The sequence below is a fragment of the Lupinus angustifolius genome, unplaced genomic scaffold (assembly GCF_001865875.1).
Source record: "Lupinus angustifolius cultivar Tanjil unplaced genomic scaffold, LupAngTanjil_v1.0 Scaffold_459, whole genome shotgun sequence".
Lineage (NCBI taxonomy): Eukaryota > Viridiplantae > Streptophyta > Magnoliopsida > Fabales > Fabaceae > Lupinus > Lupinus angustifolius.
The window spans coordinates 85,529-94,799 of NW_017727848.1; positions in this window are offsets into that span (position 1 = coordinate 85,529).

Genomic DNA, 9,271 nt, shown 5'->3' on the forward strand with positions numbered 1-9,271 from the left:
GCGGAACAAAATTTCAGTTTCCCTCATGATATGGAGGCTCGTGGAGCCGTTAAATTTCTGGAATTGAAGGGACAAGTCTATCCTGCTCTAGTTAGGGAGTTTTATGCAAACTTTAGGTATTAGGATGGTAAATATTGGTCTATGATTTCTGGAAAACTGTTTGAGATTAGTGATGACCTGTTTATTAATGTTGGTGGGTTATCCTCTTCGGGTTATGGTATAGGAGACTGCTCATGGGTTAAGGATAATTTTGATGCTACTGAGGTGTATAAGTCGTTTCTTAGAGGACCTCATTCTTACATTCAGGGTGAATTGACCAAGGCTGGGTCATTATCTGTTGAGAATAGGCTGCTGCATTATATCATCGCTTATATTCTGGTGCAGAGGAACGCAAATCATGCACAACTCACTGTGAATGATTTTCGTTTCATGTATGATGTTAAGAACAATGTGATGATTAACTAGCCTGAGGAGATTTTAAAGGTCATGAATAGTGTTTCTCTGTCGTAGTCTAAGTTGCTTCCCTACAATATCTTTATATCACGGATTGTGGATTATTTGCGTATTGACGTTACTGACACTATTATTGTTGAGTATACTGATAAGGATCATTTGGTTGGTGAGAGTCTGATTCACAAGATGGATATCTACAAGTACGATACTACTTGGAAATACTAGGAGGACCATACTACTATTGATCTAGAGCTGTCCAGTGATGATGATCAGGATGGCATGGGTGATCAGAATGCTGCTAATCAGGGGGAGCCCTCTAGGACAGCATCACAGGATTCTGTTTTTGGTATGGCTCATATGGAAGCTATGGAACAAAGGCTCAACAACAACATGGATGTACACTTTTAAGGGTTGAAAGACTCGTACTATGCTGGTCTGGAACAGTACGAAGAACGTCAAATTGCTTATTCTGACAACCAATATCAAATCGTGAGGAATCTGATTCATTCAACAGCTGAAGTTCAGAATGCTCTCATCCGCTCCACAGCCGAAGCTCATAATGCCTTCATTTGCTCTACAGCTGAAGCTCAGAATGGACTATTTTGCTCTGAATTTTAGAAGTTGACTATGCTGATCAAGGGTGACCAGACCGTAGCTATTCCTGATGATGAGATTGATCTTCCTCCATCTCAACCATAGCTTAGGAGACTTTAGACCTAGGATATCCTACCCTTAGGTTTATTTCTTCTATTATTGCACTTTATGGACTCAGTTGTTGTTACTGTTTCGAGACTTATTTGTGATTTTTCTGTCTTGGTCCTTGGTTTGACATTTTTTGGTTTGTTTGGTTGCTGGATATGTTTTACTCTCTATGCTATGTTTTTTTTAATTTTGCTTATTTTTCTTTTAATTATGTCAAAATAGCTTATTTGGTTATTTGGATGGTTCTTGATCATATGAGATTTTCTGGTGCATAAATTAAGCTGGTTATTGCACTATATTGCTTATTCTGCTTATTGCTATTTGATATGGTAAATTTAAGGAAGGTTGATATTAAAGAATAAATAAATGGTGGAATGTAAACAACAATAAATAAAATTTAGTAAGTTAGCTTCATCACTTTTGTATATTAAAAGGTGCTTTCAACAAATAAATTTATTGATAACACTTTACTATTTTACAATTTACACCTCTTTCAAGATTCAATTGTAGTACACTATAAGGTTATGTCGAACCACAAGGAATTGCCTAATAGAATGAATCATATCAACGTGTCACAACACAAATAATGAGTAAACATATTTTGATAGTTTTTTGTTGTTTTGCACATAAACAATTTAACAAGAAAAATAAACTACATATTAACAAATTCTTGAGGAGACGCGATCATTTTGAATAAGGAAAATATTGAAAGTGCGCATGTCAGGAGGAGCACTTTGGAAAGCTTGCCCACTATGTGTTTTGATGAGGACAATTTGAGTTTCATAAGAGCTTGAAGATCATCAACAAATCAACGTGCTTAAGCCTCAAGATTGGTATTAGACTTAGACTAGTAATTAGTTTAGGTTGAGTCTAAGGCTTTGGTAAACTTAATACATGTCTCATACACATAATACATTAAATCATTTTATTATGAGATATGACATTCATAATATGTTCATGCATGATATATATACATGTTATCTGTGCATCCTAGGCATAAACTTAATGTTGAACATGTATAAGTTAAGTGCATAATGTATTTGAGTATTGCAATTTAAAAATATACATAGAAATATGCAGTTAATCGATTAAGGTGAGTTTTAATCGATTAACTTAAGTTGTTGAAAAGCAGTTGGAACAGAAAACTTGGAAAACCGAATCAGTTACAATTTTGTATCTCGTTAATCGATTAACCAAGAATTTAATCGATTAACTGGGCTGCAGAATGGTTTCTTTATAAGCTACGTTTTCAAAACTCAAGCTCATTCTTGCATGTTAGACTTTAAGAGAGTTAGAGCATATATTCGTGTTAATTGCTGCATCTACATGAAATTGCATTTGTGAGATTAGAGAAGAGAGAATTCTATGCTTTAGGATTGAGAGGCATTACATGTTTAGTTTCTCATCATTTCATCTCACATGTTCATGCATTTCTTGATGTTTTTGGAAAGATTTCATATTCTATAAAATCTGTTTTGAACTGAGGCATTATCATTTTATATGAGACATATGTTAGAGTTGTAGAGTAAGGTGTTAATTGTTTTAATTTGAGCATTGTAAGTGCTTTAGATTACTCTATATTCTTGTTGTAAAAGTGTTGTAATAAATGGGAATCTCTAGGTGTCTTACCACCAACGAGATTGAATTGCGTCTTCATTAGCTTAGAAGTCTTGATAAAAAGAATAGGTTCTTGGCTGGGGCTACACCGCAAGAAAAGTTTTCTTGGGCGGTAGGAAGTGAGTCAAACTAAGGGATAAGGTTCTTTAGTTTTCAAGAAAGTGTCTAAGTGTTGTAATTGAAAGAATTGTTTGTAAAACGTTATTTCGATTATAGTGAAGAAAAATCTCCCAGATCAGACGGGGGGCCTGAATGTAGTTTGCAAGTGGACCCATAAACGAACCAAGATAAAAACCTTGTTGCACGCTTTTCTTTCCCTACTCTCTTTATTGCTTTAATCGATTACTTTGTGTAGTTGTATTAGCTGGGCTGTAATAATCTGTTTCAATACTGTACTGTTGTAACTCTGATATACCTATTAGCTCTGTATATTTGCTTTGATCTCAGTTGCTTGTCGTACAAGAAACTGAATCTGTTTGTGCGATCTAAATCAGTTACAATTTTGTATATCGTTAAAAAGCTGCAGTTAATCGATTATTCTTTCTGTGTTAATCGATTAAACTGGGGTTTTTTCAGCATTATAAGTTGTTTGCGAAAAGCGGATACTTTGACCGCTACACCTATTCAACCCCCGCGAAAAGCAGATACTTTGACTGCTACACCTATTCAACCCCCTTCTAGGTGTATTTTAGCCACTGATACCTAACAAATATTGCCACTTGTTTGATGACAAGTTTGATGGTATGATCAAAGTTGTATATTTGATATTCAAAGTGCGCTGCTCCCCCTTTCATCGTTCTTCCCTTTATCTTCTCCCCCTGTATTACTTAGAGAAGTACTCTTGGTAGGTAGCATAATACGAAAGCTCATTTAACAACCTATCTCAATAACTTTTCTTCTTAATAACCTTGATCTTCTCACCAACCTTGTGCCTAGAACATTTTTTGTTGATTTATACCTTGATGCTCAAATGTCCTTTGGCACACTTGCAAACACAATTTACTTGTCTCTTTCCGGTACCCAAGTTATTTTGGGTCCCTTATTGTTAGTAACTAAGGGATCTTGCCCCTTGTTTACCCAAATATATTTTCCACTTGGCTCACCAAATTTTCTAATAAAGCATGTATGCATGTGTGACCATGTGTACCACAGTAGAAACAAGTAGGCATGTTATTTTTTGACTTTTTATGCATATGAACTACTGGATTTCTACATGGTATTTTCTGAGGTTCAGGTTTATATCCAATTCCAGATCGGTTACCAACGTTTCTTGTATTAGCAAGCAATGTGTTAAGGCTTTCTTGACTATATGTGAGCTTTGAAAGTTTTTGTTTCAGAACAGAATTTTCAGCATTTAAATTCTCACAAGTATCACATATAGAGGGTTGACATAATTTAGAAGTAGAGCAATCACATGAGACACATGCATAGATAAGATTAAGAGTTTCATTTTCAAGTTTAAGTTCATCTAATTCCTTTTGCATTTCAATTATTTTCTTTTCATGCAAGGAGATAACTCTTTTTCAATCTATATTTATTTTAACAATTTTCTTTAACTCCTCATGCATTTCGACATAAGTTGCATATAATTCATCGTATGGAGGAGAGTCATTAGAGAATGATGAAGTATAGAAATGTATCTCAATAGAATCATCTTCATCACTAGATGTGCACTTTTCATGCACTTGTGCCATAGGCATACCTTTTATATGTCTATCCCTAATAAAGCCTTTTTGCTGAAGAGAAATGATTCTAGCAGCAATGATAGCCAATCTGTCTGCTAAGACTTTAGAAATGATCTTGAATTGAAAATTAGCCAGAGCTATAGGCCTAAAATCCTCAATTTTGTCAGCATTACCAGACTTAGGAATCAAAACCAAAAAATTGGAGTTGAGATTTGGCAGTAACCAACCATGGGAGAAGAATTACTTGACTGAATTACAAACATCCTGACCAACAATGTCCCAATACTTTGGATAGAAACCACCACCAAACCCATCAGGACCAGGTGCTCCTTCTCCATTTAAAGAGAAAACATCAACTTTAATTTCGTCTAGAGAATGATTACCTATGAGGATGAGATTTTCCTAAGCATTAACCAGGCTAGGAATAACATTCTGGATCAAGTCATTGGGGGTAGAATAATTAGGGGTGGCAAACAAAGCATGATAATATCCTAAAGCATGGTTTCCAATGCCCTCTTGGTTGGTAAGGATACTGTCACCATCCTTAATCACAGACAAGGATTTGGGAACCTGTCTAATCTCAGTAATTTTATGGAAGAAGCTTTTGTTCCTATCTCCACTGATATGCCAATTGAGCCTACATTTTACTCTCTAGAATTCCTCTTCTATAGACAGAGAGCCTTCAACAAATTACCCTGGGCCATACACTCCTGATGCAGAAGATCATTGCTAGGGCCATTCTCATTGATACAAGTCTGAATATCCAACACAGAGGACAAAGCCTCCTACACTCTTTGGTGAATGTTACCAAAGACATTCCAATTCCAGGTTTTGAGCCTGACCTTAAGCCTTTTAAGCTTTTCGGCTAAAATGAACATTGGACAACCCAATATGGCTTCATTCCAAACATCAATAATGACTCTAATGCAATTAGGGTGGCTCATCCACATTTTGAGGAAACGGAATGAAGAATTCCTTCTGTCATCAACAGAATTGGAGCAAAAAAGAATGGGGTGGAGATCAAAGGAAATCCTAGAAAGGGTACAACAAAGAACCTGTATCCAAGCTGAAATCCAATCCTCATTACACAAAGCTCTATCCAAACTTTTCTGAGTGAGAGCTAAACCTCTTCTTTTATTAAACCAAATAAAAGGTGCTCACCCTGGTATTCAAATGAATATGATTAGCATCCTCAGAGAAGTTTTGGAAATCTTCTGAGGGTATTCTACTAGGAAGCCTACATCCTCTGCATTCATGAGAACCCAAGACAACATTGAAATCACCAATACATCTCCAGGGACCAACATTGGAGCTCATAATAGCTTTGATGTTATTCCCAAGAGTTCTTCTTTGGATATAGAGGTTATGATCATACACAGTACACAGATGGACCAACTTATTCTCTATAGTTAAGGATATAGCAATAAATTGGCTAGTTGTAGGAATAACAAAAGAAGATAAATCCTTCTTGCTTAGGCCCCAAATATTAGGTAACAAAGGACCCCTATCATTAGAAGCAAAGAAAAAAAGATGTCACTCAAGACAGAACAGATGATTCACATCCCCCACAGCAATCATGGGCTCAACATAAACACCAAATCAAGCTTATTAGCTATACACAAATTCTTCAAAACCAACTTAGTTTTGGGATTACCCAACCCTCTACAATTCCAAATAGGACTTTCATTGAGCATCATTTAGATATTCACCCCTACGGGTATAGTGAACCCTCTCAGCATTATTCCTCTTTTTCATTTTCTCCTTCTGAGATTTGGATAGCACTGAAGTAAAGGAACCTTCCTCCAACAAAGGGTCTTCTGTGTCCGCTTCATCCCATAACCTTCCTACTATTTTCATATCATTGATGGCAACATGATTTTCATTCTCCTCCTCTAATTGAACTACGAGATTATCTATTACTGGGTTCACCACTCTATGTGTAGGGACTTCTACAAAAGTACCCTCAACTCTAGAGTCATCCACTTCCTCCACCTTGGGAGGAACTATAAAAGGGTCAATGCAAGGAGAAAGCATCACCCTTTCAATGTTGTCTAGGTTTTGATCCCTATTGTCAAGCTTCAGGTTGTGAACACTCAATTTTTTCTGGCCCAAAAAGATACAAAATAAATATCTAAAATGATTTACTCAAATACCCAAAAAAATATTTATAACAAAACGCTTTAATTGAGAATTTCATAGACTCATTATTACGAGAATTCAATTTTAAAATAGTCTCATCCCCAAAATTTGTTTTTTCACTTTAAATAAGAAATAAAATGTGTCAAAAATGTTCAATGGGTAATTATTGGCTCAATAATGACCAATAATCACCTATTTTCGTTTTGTATTTTTTTTACATTTAAAAGGGTTATAACTGACTTCATGATCACTTAATAAAAGTGCATTCAAAACATCTTTTTTGTGATTTTATAAAAGTAAAATGATCGATTCTTATCTATTCTTAGGTAATGCAATAATTTTGAGATTTTATAAAGTCAGTACATAATTTTCTATCATAGAAAGAGGTTTTTACCTATGACTATTTTAAAGGTCAAATAATTATATTGAGCTCACTTGTGGACATAGCAATATTTTTGTATATCAAAAAATTTATTAGACTATTTGTAGAGCAAAAATATAATTTTTTGGACGTACCGGAACCTAAAATTACTCAATTCAAATATTTGAATCTATAGCCATAAATAAATTCGAAATTCAATTTAAAAAAAATGTTTTCTTTGAAATCTGAATTAATTTCTAATTAAGAGGATATTGTCTTATTTTCCTCCAGATATTAATGATAAATTTTCATTTGATTTTCAAACATGTGTCAATTTCTCACTATAAATAGGAGATTGGTCACATGGAAAAAAAGAAGAGGAATTCATCATCTACTCTCATCATCCATATTAACTAAAACAATTCATCATCTATTTCCAATAATGATCAACAATTCTCTCAATCAAAAACACATTAATCAATCATTTTCCCCCAAAAACATCATCTTCCATATACAACAAATTCATATCATCCTCAACAACTTCAAAATCTCTTATACACAATAACCCAAAAATCATTCAACAAAATCCATTCAAACCCTCAACATCCAAAAGAACCCATACCATCCACGATAATCCAAAAATATTCCACACAACACACAAAAGAGGACACCGACAAAAAACAATAAAAATACATAATCTCCGATACTCCTAAAGCTTCTTTGTCTCCTCTCTTGCTCAAACGTTTTGATTGCAAACATGTTTTGGAATTTGGTTTCAACATAGCAAACATTAGACCAACATAATTTGTTGAAATCCAATTTGGCACCGACTTCAGCTTTGGAGTCAATACAAGTATACAATTTCACCCCTTCAATTATGTTTTTATCTATTTACGTCCTTCCATTAATAATTATCATAACAATAATGTTAATACATTCACCATAAATATAAATAAAGTATACGATTGGATTATTTGTTAATTTATTTTGAAATCTCATTTTTCTTATAATTACATAAAAATAAAAATCGTTTAATACAAGACTATGTGAAATATGCTAATCCTAATTCCCGAACTTGGATATCAAAGTCCAAGGTCCAATGCGATTGGGCCAAAAGATTTTTCTTCATTTTTGACTGAAAAAATGTAGTGGCGACTCTAATGAGACCGTGTAGTCGAAAATTGGAGCGCAACACACGTTAATAACCAGTTCGTTACTCATATGACCTATGGTTTGGCAACCATTATAAAATTCAGGCATATTTTCATATTCAATATTAACAAAAAAAGCAAATCCCTCTCTTTCCACCAGGATTTGGTCAGGAAGTTGAGCTTTCAAGTTAATATCAACAAGAACTTTAGCAAAGTGACCAAAGGTTCTATTTATGGTGGCATCATCAAGAGAAATTGGATTACCAATACCTCATGCTAATGAGAAGATTATTTTTGGGCTCCAGTATTCTTGAGGAAGCCCATGAATCTTCACCTAACATTGAGAGTGTGAGAGCTTCTACAAGCTTGGATTGAAGTCAAGAGACCAAAGAAAAAGTCTTAGAAAACCCGGTCTTAGGTTCCACGTACCTATGGAACAGACACTCCTCATATCATCCACTAAGGAGAAGGAGAACTCGTAGTAGCCACATCCAACGGACACCATGTTCCATTTACCAAGCATACTCCACATATCATGGAGCTTAGCTGTAACACCCCAATTCGCATATAGCAAGATATATAATTTCAAGGTACGATTTACTAAATAATATTCAAGATAAAGGAAATTTTTCAAAGAGATTTTATGATTATTCCTAATCCTCATAAAATGTGTAATAAGTAAAGTCCCTCTGTATAGTAAATCATTGTCTCCCAAGAGAATAGTAAATATTACCTTTTTCAATAAAATCAACAAAATGTTTAGATACCAAGAAAATATGGATATATCAACATATAATCCTACCAGAGCTTAAGAGTACTAACATAATTACACAAAATAAAACTAGAGGACTTCGTGAGTCATAGGTAAACTATACTATTTTAAATCTTCAACAAGCCACTTAGCTGCTCACCTATAATTCATTTATACATACAAACAAACAAACAACATAGAGGGAGTAAGACATTAAATCCTGCAAAAGCAACAAAGTGGATTTATAAAGAATCATAACATTAGAGCAACACAAACAATTGTAATGTCATAATTAGACAATATACACAACAATTAGTATCTCTACTCATAACAAATGTGCACAATGATGAATGATGTTAGTGTATTAGGTATTGAGATGTATACACCGTGATTAAGTGATCTCTCATGCTAT